The 17,805-nt window shown below is 42.7% G+C and overlaps 1 pseudogene; it reads right to left on the reverse strand.

Moving 5' to 3' along the window:
* Positions 1–15,410: 15,410 nt before the first annotated feature.
* On the reverse strand, positions 15,411–17,450 carry LOC100426639 (ornithine decarboxylase antizyme 1 pseudogene; annotated as a pseudogene).
* Between the last annotated feature and the right edge of the window lie 355 nt (positions 17,451–17,805).

Consider the following 17,805-nt stretch of genomic DNA (forward strand, 5'->3'; position numbering starts at 1 on the left):
AATTTACAAAGGAAAGAGGTTTAATTGACTCATAGTTCCCCACGGCTGGGGAAGCCTCACAATCAGAGCAGAAGGCGAACAAGAAACAAAGTCGCGTCTTACATGGTGGCAGGCAGAGAGCTTGTGTAGGGGAACTCCCCTTTATAAAACCATCAGATCCTGTGAGACTTATTCACTATTATGAGAGCAGCATGGGAAAGATCTGCCCCCATGATTCAGTTATGTCCCACAGGGTACCTCCCACAACGCGTGGGAATTACAATTCAAGATGAGATTTGGGTGGGGACACAGCCAAACCATTTCAACAGGAGATTCTAGAGCAAGGTTGTATGGGTATGGAAATGATACAGGAAAATAGGAGAAAATATAATGTAGAAAACAGGGTGGGGGGACTGCAGGAGAAAAGTCCTTGAGAAGGCAAGAGGGGATGGCATCCAGAATTCAAGAAGTTTGATCTGCAATAGAAATTAGATATGTATTTTTGTTTCAAAAGGAGGGAATCTAGAGAGTATGGGTACAGATGCAAGTTGGTGTATAGATTTGGCAGTGGGAGATTTGGGAGTCATTGCCTGGGTGCTTCTTTTTTCTCCATGACTTATGAGATAAAGCTGAGGTGGTAGAGAAGGGCAATGTTGGGCTTTTGAGGAGACAGTAAAAACCTTGTTAAAGTTGTTTTAGAGTGAGAAAAAGAAGAATGCATACTAGATGCTTACAGGAAGATTGCAGGACAGTGTCTAGTGGCATCATTCATTTACTGAACAAATATTCATTGAAAGTCTACCATGTTTCAGGTACTATCCTAGAGGCTAAAAATACATCATGAAAAAACAAGTCCTGGGTTTTATATTCTTTTTTCCCCCAGAAGTTATAATACAGTTAATTTATTCACAACTTTCTTTATTATATTCCAGTTCTATGAATACTCCCAGGTCCTCTCCCTGCTCCCTAACCACCATTGCCGGCTTGAGTGAACCTGGATATTTCTCAGTACATCATCAGTAAGACACAAATGACGAGTTAGAATGGTTACATTTTTAAGATCCGTCTATTTAGATTCATGAAACATTGTGGACACCTACTATGGTCAAGGGAATTTTTTCTCAGTATAGGTAAAACCCAGAGGGCTATAGGGTCAAGTTTGTCAGATTTGGATTCCAGCTCCAACTGCTTACTCCTTGCGTGCCTTTAGATCATTTAATTTCGTTGAGCCTTAGGTTCCTAAGATGGACATTGTAACAGCCTGTGTCTCATAGTTCTCATAGTTGTGAGTCCTAATGAGATTTATCCAGAGAGCCGAGAATGAGGCCAGATGCACAGTAAGCACTCGATGTTACTAGTATCACTCCTATAAGGTTCAGCTTCAGAGGATAACTTTAGTTTCCTTTACTGTAGTCCCTCCACACCTACTGACTGTGGATGCCATCTATTTCCACAACTTTGTCCTGTGAGTGACAAAATGATCAAGAGGACAGACCCATATTGTGGATCATCAAAGGAGCTGATCGATTAGGCTAGAATTTCTGATTTGCAAATTCAATAACTTGATTCTATCATTTCACCTAGGTTGTGATTAAGTCACAAGAGCTCAAATTACTAATTTACCTTAAGAAATATAATGGTGTCTCTATAGAAAAGTCAGCTTGGGAAACAAAATTAACACCAGAAGTTTGCTTAGGGAAGGTACAATCGGTGTAAAGGGAATGAGAAGATCTTAAATCACCATTGTTCCAACACCCTAGCTTCTCCCACGGTTACTTTTTATCTTTTCTTTCTCTACCCCCCCAAATCTAATCAGGTTAGATTCTAAGTCCTATTAATTTGTGCTCAGGAAACTTTCTTCCATCTTTTCTCTTACCCATTTCTACTTCTCCATGCCTGGGGAATGAGAGTATATAGATAACAAAAAATAATGTCCTCTAAAGATCTTCAAATGAGAAGCATTTGGAGAGTGAGAGTGGCTGCCAGGTGAGGAGAGGATGTGCTTCAGAAGCTGATTTTGATTATTATTTCCTATGGCTGGACTTGCTGCCATCACCTCACTGGGACCCTGGGGAACATTTTATTCCTTTCCCAGGGGCTCAGCTTTCCCTTCGGGGAGGCTTTGTTGCTGCATTTTGATGAAGGGTTAGGGGCCCAAAGGTATAGAACCCCCAAAGGAGATGGGAATCCAAAAATCTCACAGATGCTATTTCAGACTTTCCCCTCCTGCCAAAGTCTCTCTGGAGAATGCTTTTTTCCTCTGCCCCTTGGGAGATTTTATATTTGTTTATATTTGTTGGATTTAAGGGAGGGGCAGTTCCTTCATTGTACCACCACCCTTAGACATGCCCTACTTTGCTCTTGCTTGGATGATTGCAAGGGCTTCCCAACAGGTATTCCTGCTTCTAGTTCATCCCCTTGCTCCCCGAGATTCACCTTCCTAAATTTGACTCCATTGTTTAAGATTGTTCAGTCCCTTCTTGCTTCAAATAGAATCGAAATCTTCAGCCTGCCTATTAGGTTCTACCACCTGGCCTTATCACCTGCTATTCTTAAGAGCACCAGAATTTCCTGTTAGCACCCCATACATGTTGCTACCCACCCCCCAATATATAATTTTCCTGCATTTGTGTCTGCTCAATTTCTCACCTTTTCCTGGGACTCCCTCCTATGTGTACTAAATACAATTAACGGGGCATATCATCCAGTCATGGCAGAGGCCCCTAGTTATATTAACCTTCAGCAAACCCTAAACTTTGTCTCACTTCAGGTCCTCTGTACTTGTTCTTCCCTCTATCTGGAACATTCTTCACTTGTCCAGCTTCTTCTCAATCTTCAGGGTTGATCTTTTAAAGTAAGGCCCTTGATTTTCTCTCTTCTAGCATCCTGTTCTTTTTTCCTTCATAGCACTTACCAAAAATATGTAATTATACATTTAAATATTCGTTTATTTGTTTAATCCTCTGCTAGACTATAAACTTGCAATATTCATGTCTATTTGCTCCCCGCTTTATTTTTCAGTGCCTAGCACAGTGCAAGGATGTAAAAAACATGAATATTTGCTGAATGCATAAGTGATTGAATGGCTTATAGTACATAGAACTCATGGTGTGTCATCAGCAAAATCCTATATTCTCGATCTCTTCTCTGCTTTAACTTAGACCTGGCTTTCCCCAAAGAACACTATTTCTCCCAGGTGACATCTTTTCTCTTTTGTTCACTTCATAGATTAGTGCCTGGTACAGAATAGGTGCTCTGCAATTATTTAATTGCTGTTTACTGGCTGTGTCCTTTTCCCTTTAAGCTAACGAATAGGAAGATAGCCCAACAGGATGAAAAGAAGTCATTCTGGAGTCAGACAGACTGAGATTGAATCCTAGTCCTGCTGCTGACTAGCTGGTGATTTGACCAAGTTGGTTAACTTCTCTGAGCCACAGGATTCATCTTTATGTGTAATAGAATTTTAACTTGGGCAGAGGTACTTTATTAGGTTGGCCCAGTGAGTTGATTCACACTGCCCCCTAGAGGACTTCTGTTTCTGGGACAACAGACTCCAAATCCCAGGAATGTTTGAGGATCTTTGTGAGCTACTCAGACACACCTGAGGGAGGGGAGGGCTCCAGATCAGCCCTGTGGGAGTTGGCGCCAGATCAGCCCTGCAGGGGTTGGCCCCAGATCAGCCCTGCAGGAGTTAACTCCAGATCAGCCCTGCAGGAGTTAACTCCAGATCAGTCCTGCAGGAGTTGGGCCACAGACAAAAAGTTCAGTGGTCGGCCGGGCGCGTTGGCTCAAGCCTGTAATCCCAGCACTTTGGGAGGCCGAGACGGGCGGATCACGAGGTCAGTCAATCGAGACCATCCTGGCTAACACAGTGAAACCCCCGTCTCTGCTAAAAATACAAAAAACTAGCCGGGCGAGGTGGTGGGTGGTGGGCGCCTGTAGTCCCAGCTACTCGGGAGGCTGAGACTGGAGAATGGCGTAAACCCGGGAGGCGGAGCTTGCAGTGAGCACTCCAGCCTGGGCGACAGAGCGAGACTCAGTGGTCTTGGAGAAGGCAGCTCAGACATTGACAAGGTCAGCAGTCCTCGAGCAGCAGTGACAGTGGGAGTTTTAATGATTTCTGAGAAGCAAGGAGGGGACTTGGTTTGCAAAGCCTACCTTTATTGCTACTTAAGCATGTGGTGGGTTATCCAGAGCTCGGAGATTTAGAGTATTGCTAAAGGTGAGGTACATTTGTGTTAACCATAGTTGAGGTTAGGGGTATCTCAGAGTCACATGTAAAATGGAGCATCTTCAATAATAACTACGTGCCTTTCAGGGTTGTTGTGAGGATCAAATGATAAAAGAATCATGTAACATGCTAATATGGTACTTGATACATAATAATTGCTCAATAAATGACAACTGCTATTATTGTTGAAGATAAGGCAGCCTCTCCACTTTCCTTTCGTATATTATATGCTAAATTTATTCTCTAATAACAAAGAGTCAGCAAAAAATGGAACAAAGATATGATCAAATATGCACTTTCTTATAGGCAGTCTTGCTTTTTGTGTTTCATAATAAAATTATCTTCTTAATAAATTAAATGTGTATAGTTAAATCTATTTAAAATCCATTCATAAATGGTAAAGTAATCATTATGTGGTTGCCAGTGGCCAGAGGTAGAAGTGAGGTAGAAATTGATGAAGAAGGGGCAAATGGAGTCTTTTGGGGGTGAAAGAAATGTTCTATATCTTAACTGTGATCATAATTACATGGATATATACATTTGCAAAAATTTATCAAACCATACACCTAAATAGATGTTTCATTGTATGTAAATCATATCTTAATATAAATGATTTTTTTAAAACTCTAATACTTACATAGGTTTTCTTATTTTATTTTTATTTAAATTAAGTAATAATTGAATTTGAAATGTATTATTATTCATTACTTTATTAATCTCAACATTGAATCATTTAATTTTTTTTTTTTTTTTTTTTGATACGGAGTCTCGCTCTGTCGCCCAGGCTGGAGCGCAGTGGCGCAATCTCGTCTCACTGCAAGCTCTGCTTCCCGGGTTCAGGTGATTCTCCTGCATTAGTCTCCTGAGTAGCTGGGATTACAGGCACCTGCCACCATGCCTGGCTAATTTTCGTATTTTTAGTAGAGACGGGGTTTCACCATGTTGGCCAAGATGGTCTCAATCTCCTGACCTCGTGATCCACCTGCCTCGGCCTCCCAAAGTGCTGGGATTACAGGCGTGAGCCACCGCGCCTGACCCATTTAATACATTTTAATTTAACTTGAATACTATCTGTAATAGCAATGGAAATGAATCAGTGGTGAAAAATAAGAGAGACAGAGAAAGAGCATAAGCAGCCATATTATAACTCTGACCTGGACACAGAGCTGGGCTCTCGGGATACAAACTGAAATAGACCTGGTTCCTGACCTCAAGCAGCAGCTAACTGTCTTATGAGGGAGACACACACATAAATACATAATTTCTCCTTAAAAAATTAAATATTCTTGAATAATTAGAATATGTATTTGGTTTTGAAAAAATCTGTACAAATAATAGTAAAAATAAGTCTCCCTCCCACCCCTGTCTCTTGGTTGAAAGCAACCACTGAAAACAGTTTATTTTACAGTCATTCAGAGGCATTCTATTTACATACAAGAACAATTTTTATATGGCATGTGTATTTGTTAGCTTTGTATATGGTAGCTTTACTTTAACAAGTGTTCCTCGTTAAAAAACAAACAAAAAAAACCCTTAATATTCTACCCTGTAGATGAGTCTATAACAAAACCTATCAAACAGATGGTTTGCAATATAAGACGGTAAGAACAATGGGAAAGAAACGAAAAGAATGCTATGGTGTGGAGACTACTGGCATCTAGTAGTCTTGCCAGCATCTTGCTAGCAAGGGAAAGCTTTCCGGAGGATTGATGAGGCTGCCTTTTCTCTTTTATGAGTATTCCAAGATAAAAATACAAGAGCTAATTAGTAAACCAAACACTCTAGTTGTATACAAAACTGTGTTGTCTATAACTCTGATTGTTGTTTGGAGGGAAGCAAAAACAGTTTGAGCAGGCCGGGGTGGGAGCCCAGTGTGTGCAGGGAGGTCTTTAGTTACAGACTTACAGACTTGAGTATAGTATTTCAGATGGCCCAAGGACTGATTAGAAGGATTAAAGGATGCTTACTTGCAGTTTTTTTTTTTTTTTTTTTTTTTTTTTTTTTTTTTTGAGAAGGAGTCTCCCTCTGTTGCCCAGGCTGGAATGCAGTGATGCAATCTCAGCTCACTGCAACCTCTGCCTCCTGGGTTCAAGCAGTTTTCCCTGCCTCAGCCTCCTGAGTAGCTGGGATTACAGGCACCTGCCACCACACCCAGCTATTTTTGTATTTTTAGTGGAGACAGTATTTCACCATGTTGGCCAGGCTGGTCTCGAACTCCTGACCTCAGGTGATCTGCCCACCTCAGCCTCCCAAAGTTTTGGGATTACAGGCATGAGCCACTGCACCTGGCCGCTTATTTGTAGTTCTAACTAGCATTGCCAGATTTAGCAAATAAAACCACAAGGCATCCAGTTAATCTCGGAGTTACATAAACAATAAACGCTTTTTGCCGGGCGCGGTGGCTCAAGCCTGTAATCCCAGCACTTTGGGAGGCCGAGACGGGCGGATCATAAGGTCAGGAGATCAAGACCATCCTGGCTAACACGGTGAAACCCCGTCTCTACTAAAAAATACAAAAAAAACTAGCCAGGCGAGGTGGCGGTCGCCTGTAGTCCCAGCTACACAGGAAGCTGAGGCAGGAGAACGGCATAAACCCGGGAGGCAGAGTTTGCAGTGAGCTGAGATCCGGCCACTGCACTCCAGCCCGGGTGACAGAGTAAGACTCCGTCTCAAAAATAAATAAATAAATAAATAAATAAATGCTTTTTAAATATAAGTATGTATATTTCAACTTAACTGGGCATCCTGTATTTTATCTGGCAACCCTATCTTTTTTTTTTTTTTTTTTTTTTTTTTGAGACGGAGTCTCACGCTGTTGCCCAGGCTGGAGTGCAGTGGCGCGATCTCGGCTCACTGCAAGCTCCGCCTCCTGGGTTCACGCCATTCTCCTGCCTCAGCCTCCTGAGTAGCTAGGACTACAGGCGCCCGCCACCGCGCCCGGCTAATTTTTTGTATTTTTAGTAGAGACGGGGTTTCACTGTGGTCTCGATCTCCTGACCTTGTGATCCGCCCGCCTCGGCCTCCCAAAGTGCTGGGATTACAGGCTTGAGCCACCGCGCCCGGCTGGCAACCCTATCTTTAACCCAACCATGTGAAAAAATCAAATTGACCGCTCAACATCAGGCACTTAAAAACAATGACGAAGTGGGAGTTTTTAATTGGAAGAATAGACAAACAAGAAAATATGTAGGGCTGGGGCCAAGGTTTGTTTAAGTGAGTTTAGGGCTGGTGGAGCCTAGGCCAAAGAGACAACCCTGGTGATCTGGGCTGGCGGGTCTGGGGCTGAGGTATGTGGGGAAAAGAAAGAGAGATCAGACTGTTACTGTGTCTATACAGAAAGAAGTAGACATAAGAGACTCTATTTTGTTCTGTATTTGAGATGCTGTTAATCTGTGACCCTACCCCCAACCTTGTCCTTGCAAGAGACATGTGCTGTGGTGACTCAAGGTTTAAAGGATTTTGGGCTGTGCAGGGTGTGCTTTGTTAAACAAGTCCCTGAAGGCACTATGCTTGTGAAAAGTCATCACCATTCTCTTAATCTCAAGGACCCAGGGACACGTACACTGCCAAAGGTTGCAGGGACCTCTGTCTAGGAAAGCTAGGTATTGTCCAAGGTTTCTCCCCATGTGATAGTCTGAAATATGACCTTATGGGAAGGGAAAGATCTGATTGTCCCCTAGCCTGACACCCGTGAAGGGTCTGTGCTGAAGAGGACTAGTATAAGAGGAAAGAAGGCCTCTTGGCAGTTGAGATAAAGAAAAGCATCTGTCTCCTGCCCGTTCCTGGGCAATGGAACATCTCGGTGTAAAACCCGATTGTATGTTCTGTTTACTGAGAAAGGAGAAAACCGCCTTAGGGCGAAAGGTGGGACTTGCTAGTGCAATGCTGCTCTTTATGCACTAAAAAGGTTTATGGAGATGTTTGCATATGCATATCAAGGCACAGCACTTTTCCTTAAACTTATGTCACAGAGATCTTTATGCACTTGTCTTACTGCTGACCTTCTCCCTACGATGATCCTATTATCCTGCCACTTCCCTTTTTCTAAGATGGTAAAGATAATGATCAATCAATACTGAGGGAACTCAGAGACCGGTGCTGGCATGGGTCCTCTGTATGCTGAGCGGCAGTCCCCTGGGCCCACTTTTTCTTTCTCTATACTTTGTCTCTATGTCTCATTTCTTTTCTCAAGTCTCTCGTTCCACCTAATGAGAAACGCCCACAGGTGTGGAGGGGCAGGCCACCCTTCAAGGTAGTAACCTACAAGGTCAAGACAACTAGGTTCAGAGCCGAATAAATGGTTTTCATGGTCAGGAATGGCAGGGTCAGGGCAAAGGCAGCAGCTCAAGGTCAGGGTCAGCAAGAATGGGGCCAAGGAAATGGTCCATGTGGTCAGGAGACTGAGCAAATAAGAAAATATGTTGAGAAGAGTGAGAGCCAGGTTTCTTACTCTTGGAGACAATAAGCATGAAAAGGGGAAAGACTAGAACAAACCCTGTAATTAGAGTCAGAGGTGTGACCCTATGGGGTGTGTGTGTGTGTGTGTGTGTGTGTGTGAGAATATTATATATTATATACAAAAAGAGAGAAGGGTAGATGTGTGTGTTTATGATATATATGTAGCGGTGTCCTGGTAAAGCGGCTTTCTGATTTTTCAAAAAACACTAATTTGTAGCATTTGCTGATTTCCATGGTGTAAATACTCCCAGCATTAAATAACACCAGTTTCACAGCCACCCACAAAGTTCCTGAATATTTAACAAGCAGCTTTTGCAAGCCCATATGAGCCAACTCCACTACAATACTTCAGAATGTACATCATACGTATGATTGTGTGAGTGTATCCAGACATATTTTTCCTAGTTGATAACGTGTTTCCTTGTCCTACTGAAAGAACTTGCAAGACCAACACACCCATAGCAATGAGTGCACCTAGCATCTACATCTTGACTTCCAAATATCATTCTTCACTAAAAAGAAACCAAAACTTCTTAGAGAAATGGCTGATGTCGTGACTAGGGCAGTGAAAAATCTTACTGGTTCAGGAAGAAAGGAAGTATTCAAAGAATGAGGACGTAGTAAGCTGAGTAATGGACCCTGAAGCTCTAATCTCTGGATTCTGTAAATATTATCATATATGGAAAAAGGATCTTTGCAGATATGATCAAGGAACTTGAGATGGGGAGATTGTCTTGGATTATTCAAGTGGACTCTAAATGCGAACACAAGTATCCTTGTAAGAGAGAGGCAGAGAGAGATTACGCAAAAGGAGAAGGCAGGAGGCAGAGACTGGAGTGGTGCACCCACAAGCCAAGTGCCAACTGGAAGCTGGGAGAGGCAAGGAACGAATTCTCCTCTAGAGTCCAGAGGAAGCTGGCCCTGCTAACATCTTGATTTTGGTCCGGTGAAATTGATTTTGGACATCTGGACTTCAGAACCATGAGAACTGCAGCTGTTTTAAGCCACCAAGTTTGTGATACACTGTTACAGCAGCCATAGCAAACTGATACAAACGGGAAATGTCAAAAGAACACAGGAGCCAGTGTAAAGAGGCTCCCACTGGCCAAATCAGGGACAATCTAGTCGTCAACGTAAATTATGATTATAAAGAATTATAACTTATTGAATAAATTGAGAATCCTTAAGGCCACACTAATATAAATAAAAAATTAATTAAAAAGGATACAGGAGGCTGGGCCCAGTGGCTCATACCTGTAATCACAGCACTTCAGGAGGCCAAGGCAGGCAGATCACTTAAGGTCAGGAGTTCAAGACCAGCCTGGCCAACATGGTGAACTCCCATCTCTACTAAAACTACAAAAATTAGCTGGATGTGGCAGCACGCACCTGTCGTCCCAGCTACTTGGGAGACTGAGGCATGAGAATCTCTTGAATCTGCATGGCGTTGTAGTGAGCCAAGATCTCACCACTGCACTGCAGCCTGGGCGACAGAGCAAGACTTGAGCAAGACTCAAAAAAAAAAAAAAAAAAGAAAGATATGGGAAAGGAAAGGATAATATAGAATTCAAATAATAAATGTAGAAGAAACAATGGACAACGGAAAGTCTCTATTTGGTGGCCATTATAGTAATAATCCAGGCAAGAATCATTAATGGATGCTAAAATTACAAGGTGTAAATTCGTGTGCGTATGTATGTATGTATGTGTGTATATATATATATACACACATAGAGAGAGAGAGAGATAAATAAAGAGATAAGGAGGCAAATATGATAAAATGCCTCTGGTGGAGATTCTTCAGGATTCTCTGTACAATCTTGCAAATCTTGTGTAAGTGTGAAATTATTCAAAACTGTTTTTTAATTGTGGCAAAATATACATAAAATAAAATTTACCAATCTGTCCGTTTTTAAGCATATAGTTCAATAGTATTAAGTACATCTGCATTGTTGTGCAATCAATCTCCAAAACTCTTATCTTGCAATCTAAAACTCTATACCTATTAAACAACAACTCCCCATTTCCCTTCTCTCCAGCCCCTAACAATCACTATTCAACTTTCTGTCTCTATATATTTGACTATTAAGTACCTGATATAAGTGGAATCATGCAGTATTTGTCTTTTTGTGACTTGCTTAGCATAATGTTGTCAAGGTGCTACATCCATAGTATAGCATATGTCAGGATTTCCTTCCTTTTTAAGACGGAATAATATTCCATAGTATGGATATACCATATTTTGCTTATCTATTCATCTGTTGATGGACATTTGGGTTGCTTCCATGTTTCAGCTATTGTGAATAATACTGCTATGAACGTGGGTGTACAAATAACTCTTCAAGACCCAGCCTTCAATTCTTTTGGATATATACCCAGAAGTACCAATTACCAACGCTGGCTCATATGAAAATTTTATGTTTAATTTTTTAAGGAACTGCCATACTGTTTTCCACAGCAGCTGCACCTTCTTTCTTTCTTTCTTTCTTTCCCTTCCTTCCTTCCTTCTTTTTCTTTTCTTTCTTTCTTTCTTTCTTTCTTTCTTTCTTTCCTTCCTTCCTTCCTTCCTTCCTTCCTTCCTTCCTTCCTTCCTTCCTTCCTTCCTTCCTTCTTTCTTTCTTTCTTTCTTTCTTTCTTTCTTTCTTTCTTTCTTTCTTTCTTTCTGTCTCTCTCTCTCTCTCTCTCTCTCTCTCTCTCTCTCACTCTCCCCCCCCCTCTCTCTTTCTTCCTTTCTGTTTTGACAGAATTTCACTTTTGTCGCCCAGGCTGGAATGCAATGACATGATGTCAGCTTGCTGCAACCTCTGCCTCCAGGGTTCAAGCGATTCTCCTGCCTCAGCCTCTGAAGTAGCTGAGATTACAGGCGCATGCCACCACGCCCAGCTAATTTTTTGTATTTTTAGTAGACACAGGGTATCACCATGTTAGCCAGGATGGTCTTGATCTCCTGACCTCGTGATCCTCCCGCCTCAGCCTACCAAAGTGCTGGAATTACAGGCTTGAGCCACCACGCCCGGCCCCTTTAATTGGGTTGTTTGTTTTGCTTTTAAGAACTCTCTGTATATTCTGGATATTAACCCCTTATTGATATAGGACTGCAAATATTTTCTCTTATTTTGTGGGTTGCCTTTTCACCCTGATTGTGCTGATTATGTCCTTTTTTCTTTCTTTCTTTTTTTTTTTTTTGAGATGGAGTCTCAGTCTATCGCCCAGGCTGGAGTGCAGTGGTGTGATCTCGGCTCACTGCAAGCTCCGCCTCCCAGGTTCACGCCATTCTCCCGCCTCAGCCTCCGAGTAGCTGGGACTACAGGTGCCCGCCACCACGTCCGAGTAAGTTTTTGTATTTTTAGTAGAGACAGAGTTTCACCTTGTTTGCCAGGATGGTCTCGATCTCCTGACCTCATGATCTGCCCGCCTCGGCCTCCCAAAGTGCTGGGATTATAGGTGTGAGCCACTGTGCCTGGCCGATTGTGTCCTTTACAGCATAGTTTTAAATTTATCTATTTTTACTTTTGTTGCCTGTGCTTTTGGTGTCATATTCAAGAAATCACTGCTAAATCCAATGTCATGAACAATCATTATGAACAATGTTATGTTTTCTTTTAAAAGTTTTATAGTTTTAGCTCTTATTTGAGGGCTTTGATCTAATTATTTTAGGTCTTTGAATTAATTACTGTATATGGCATAAGGTAAGCTTTTAACTTTATTTATTTACATGTGGATATCCAGTTTTCCCAAAACGATTTCTTGAATGACTGTCCTTTCCCAATTGAAGATACTTGGCACCATTGCCAAAAATCATTTGATCATATATGGGAGGGTTTATTTCTGGGCTCTATTTCTACTCTGTTGGTCTATATATCTGTCATTATGCCAGAAGTACACTGTTTTAGTGACTGTGGCTTCATTAAAAGTTTCAAAATCAGAAAGTGCAAAACCTACAACTTTGTTTTTCTTTTTAAAGATTGTTTTGGCCATTCAGGGTCTCTTGAAATTTCACATAAATTTTAGGATTGATATTTTATAAGACAAAAAGCTTTAAAAATGCTTTTCCGTAGAAGGAGATGGCACCATTACCTATTCTTATAATTCAGGGTGTCCTTAAAACAGTCATGACTGGCCACAGACATGAAATTAGGGACCATTTTGAGATATGCCTTAATAGTACTGGAATCCTGTCCAGAAAAAGTTGAAAAGCCCAAGACAACATTTTATGAGATTTTTCCTTCCCTGTTTGTGCCTATTAGAGCAGGCTCAGCAGCTTTCTGGTTCATCTCCCCCAAGGCTATTTTTTTTTTTTTTTTTGAGACGGAGTCTCACTCTGTCGCCCAGGCTGGAGTGCAGTGGCCAGATCTCAGCTCACTGCAAGCTCCGCCTCCCGGATTTACGCCATTCTCCTGCCTCAGCCTCCTGAGTAGCTGGGACTACAGGCGCCCGCCACCACACCCAGCTAATTTTTTGTATTTTTTTAGTAGAGACGGGGTTTCACCATGTTAGCCAGGATGGTCTTGATCTCCTGACCTCGTGATCCGCCCATCTCGGCCCCCCAAAGTGCAGGGATTACAGGCTTGAGCCACCGAGCCCGGCCTCCCCCAAGGCTATTACATCAGAAAAGAGGGCTCATCTCTCATGGGTTTATTTGTTCCATAGGCCTTTTGGGGGTCCTAAAGAGTTTAGTGAGTTTTGATAGGATTGCTTTATCTTATTCAAAGGTCAAGATAAAATTTAACAAGTACCGACCGGGCGTGGTGGCTCACACCTGTAATCCCAGCACTTTGGGAGGCTGAGGTGGGCAGATCACGAGGTCAGGAGATGGAGACCATCCTGGTCAACATGGTGAAACCTCCTCTCTACAAAAAATACAAAAAAATTAGCCAGTCATGGTGGCAGACACCTGTAGTCCCAGCTACTCAGGAGGCTGAGGCAGGACAATGGCGTGAACCCGGGAGGTGGAGCTTGCAGTGAGCCAAGATCATGCCTCTGCATTCTAGCCTGGGCGACAGAGCGAGACTGTATCTCAAAAACAAAAAAACAAAAACAAAAACAAGTACTGCACAATCACAACATCTTTTATGGCCATGTATCATTCAACAGCATAAAATGATCTTTGATTCATTTGCTCAAACAATGTACTTGAAATCAAATCATTCAATATGACTTTTCTCTAAGATAAGAAAAATAATAATGTATATTTAAAAAATATATGTACACAGATGGCTGGCTCTGTGCTTACTAGGTAAGGCTGTTAAACTCTGTGTGTCTCACATCTTTAAAATCGAAAAGTAGTATAAACTACATCATGGGGTTCCCTGAGGATCAAATATGTTAATATATGCAAAATGTCTAGAACAGTGTTATGTAAATATCAGCCATTATTATTCTCTTATTAGGTGTTGTGAGGATTAACATAAATGAGGTAACCCTTGTGAAGCTCCTGGTACAGTGCCTGGTGCATATAAAGTGCTAAATAAATATTGGCTATCATTATAAACAGATATTTCTGTGATTTCTTATGAAGCCCACATCTTCATTAGGTACATCTTACCTTTCTTTACAACTTGGATACATGGGGAATTTGTTATCACAATAAGCATGGATTGAGTGTTCCTCTGTCATCCAGGCTGGAATGCAGTGGTGCCATCATAGTTCATTGCAACCTCGAACACCTGGGCTCAAGTGATCCTCCCACCTCAGCCTCCTGGGTAGATGGGACTACAGGTGCACACCACTGTGCCTGGCAAGCACCTAATTTTTCAGGCCCTATGGTTGTGTTGTCCAATATGGTAACCTGTGGCCACATATAGCAATATGTCTGTCTTTATGCCAGCATCACAGTTTTAGTGAAATATGACTAATACAAATTGAGAAGAGTTGGCCGGGCATGTGGCTCACGCCTGTAATCCCAGCACTTTGGGAGGCCGAGGCGGATGGATGATCTGAGGTCAGGAGTTCGAGACCAGCCTGGCCAACATGGTGAAACCCCGTCTCCACTAAAAATACAAAAATTAGCTGGGCATGGTGGTGCATGCCCGTAATCTCAGCTACTCAGAAGACTGAGGCAGGAGAATCACTTGAACCCAGAAGGTGGAGGCTGCAGTGAGCCGAGACCATGCCACTGCACTGCAGCCTGGGCAGCAGAGTAAAACTCTGTCTCAAAAAAAAAAAAAAAAAAGTAAAATACACACCAGATTTCAAAGACTTAGTACAAAGCTGGGTATGATGGCCTATACCTATAATTCCAGTGCTTTGGAAGTCTGAGGCAGGAGGATTGCTTGAGGCCAGGAGTTTAAGACTAGCCTAGGCATAGGCAGACTTTGTCTCTACAAAAAACGTAAAAATTAGCCAGACATGTTGTTGTGCACCTGTAGTCTCAGGTATTCAGGAGGCCGAGGTGGGAGGATTATTTGAGCTCAGGAGTTCAAGACTGCAGTAAGCTATGATTATGCCAGTATACTTCAGTATGTCAGCCTGGGTGACAGAGCAAGACCCTGGAGGAAGAAGAAGAAGGAGGGGGGAGGGGGAGGAGCAGGGGGAGGGGGAGGAGCAGGGGAGGGGGAGGAGCAGGGGAGGGGGAGGAGCAGGGGAGGGGGAGGGAGAAGGAAAGGGAGAAGAAGAAGAAGAAGAGGAGGAAGAGGAGGAGACCTTGTATGAGATTCAAGCTATTCTTCTGCCTCAGCCTCCCGAGCAGCTGGGGTTACAGGTGCCCGCCACCACACCCAGCTAATTTTTGTATTTTTAGTAGAGATAGGGTTTCACTGTGTTAGTCAGGATGGTCGGGATCTCCCGACCTCTTGATCTGCCCACCTCAGCCTCCCAAAATGCTGGGATTACGGGCGTGAGCCACTGCCTCACATTTTTATTTCTATTGGACAGTGCTTCCTTAAATGGTAATAATTGTGATTGTTTACTCAAGTCATGACCATAGCTGTAAGGTGGAACTTTCATAATTTGACTTAATAAATAATATTCTCAAATGTTTATAAACATATATTGATAATTTACTTCTACATTGTAACGATATTTTAACCATACCTCATGTTAACATCTCTTTATTTCATATTATCCTGGATTCAGGGTGCATATATAGATTTAACTTGTTCCAGTTGGTGATAGGCATTGATTTCCATATTCAACCTGTCATGGTTTGACTGTCCCTGGGCATGAAAACTTTATTCTTAGACCTTCCCGTTTGACTCCTGCAACCACCCTGTTTGCTTCCCCAAACATTATACTTGAAATCCCTCCAAAATTTCTCCTTCCCATCAGTTACAAAATGTATCAGGCATTTCTCTGCCTGGAGATTTGGCACTGGCCGCTCTTTTCATGAAGGTTTTTCATGGAGGATTTAGGCACCAGGGCTGCAAAGTGTCATCTTCAGTGACCATAGGGTGTCAGCAGGGCCAAAAACAAAGCAAACATTTAACCATTTCATTGACTGAATGAGACTTTTCAGAGTCATAGATTCAATTTAACTCCAATCTCGTTATTTTTATCTTACTGTAATACAAATAATAATTCTAAATAAAATTAAAATTCTACATCAAAATCCTAATTTATTTAACATTACAATCCTCCCTCTCCAACATTCCTGATCCCTCTTATTCTGCTCTATTAATGGCACTTATATCTTCCAACATATCATGCCTCAATTTTCATTTCTTTTTTTCTGTTTTTTTTCTTTTCGTTATTTTTTTATTTTTTATTTTTTATTTTTTTTTGAGACGGAGTTTCACTCTTGTTGCCCAGTCTGGAGTGCAACGGCACGATCTTGGTTCACCGCAACCTCCGCCTCCTGGGTTCAAGAAATTCTCCTGCCTCAGCCTCCCAAGTAGCTGGAATTACAGGCATGCGCCACCATGCCGGGCTGATTTTTTTTTTTTTTTCCTTTTTAGCATTCATTTGCACAGTTACAACATGTGGACAAACCCAGGAAAGATGAGCGAGTCTACCGTTCCCACTCACCCGGCAGACGCCGGGGCAGCCCCAGGAACTCGATGCCCAGCCCCGCCGCGGCCGCTACTCCTCCTCGCCAACGTGTAGGCCATGAAGAAAGCGTCGGGTCTCTTGGGGACAAGGGGGGATGCCCCGGTCGCACAATCTCAAAGTCCCAAAAGCTGAAGGTCCGGAGCAAGGTGGCTGTGTCTTCGTGGTTCTTGTGGAAGCAAATGAAGACATGGTCGGCGCGCAGCTGCTCCTCGGCTAAGTGCTGGAGAACTGCAAAGCTGTCCTCGCTCCCCTGGGACAGCGCACCGCCAGGGATCTCGATGCAGAGGCTGCGGCCGCTCAGCACGGCTCGCCAGTTAATGCGTTTGGCATCTGTGAGCCTAGAACGGACCAGTTGAGAATCCTCGTCTTGTCGTTGGACGTTAGAATCTCTGTTACGTTCAGCCGATCATAGGAGTAGAGTAAGTTAGCTGAAAGATTGTGATCCCTTTGACGATTCCCTCGCCTACCCGGAATCTTCAGGGGTGGGCGAGGGGCATCGGGGTGCGCGAGGGGCGTCAGGAGCACCACCGAGACCCCGGGCCCCGGTTACTACAGCAGCGGAGGGAGACCCTGGAACTCTCGCTGCTGCGGCCGCTGCGGCTGTGCAGGCTGAGGAGCGGCCTGGTGCGGCTGGCGTGGACGGTGACGCTGGCTTTGATCCCCTTTCTTCTCCCGGGCAAAGCCCTGGCTTTTGAGGATCGCTGCAGGGAGGAGTTCACCATCCGGCCCCTGGAATCCGAAACCAGGAAAAGCTCTGCTGTGCCTCTCTGCGCCGCCGCCGCTGCTCGCCGTGCGCCCTTTTTAAAGCACAAACTGAGACGTCCCATAAGTTATCAAATATCTTAAATTTATATTTATTTTTATAATAAATATGAAATTTATATTTATTCTTATTTATTTTTATAAATAAATACAAAAATAACATTTGAATTTATTCATCTCCCTTTGAATTTTTACATCCATTGACATTGGTTAAGTGACCTTGTAAAACAAAAAACCCACTTTATTTCCTGTCAGTAGGCGAAAAGTGGCTTCCTTTGCTCATATTTTGTCATAACAGCTTTCATAATAATTTTAAAAAGCCAATAAAACCCTAAACAAGAAAGGAAATAAATTAATTTATATAAATTATAATTTATGGCTTGCCTTTG

The sequence above is a fragment of the Macaca mulatta genome, chromosome 1 (assembly GCF_049350105.2).
Source record: "Macaca mulatta isolate MMU2019108-1 chromosome 1, T2T-MMU8v2.0, whole genome shotgun sequence".
Lineage (NCBI taxonomy): Eukaryota > Metazoa > Chordata > Mammalia > Primates > Cercopithecidae > Macaca > Macaca mulatta.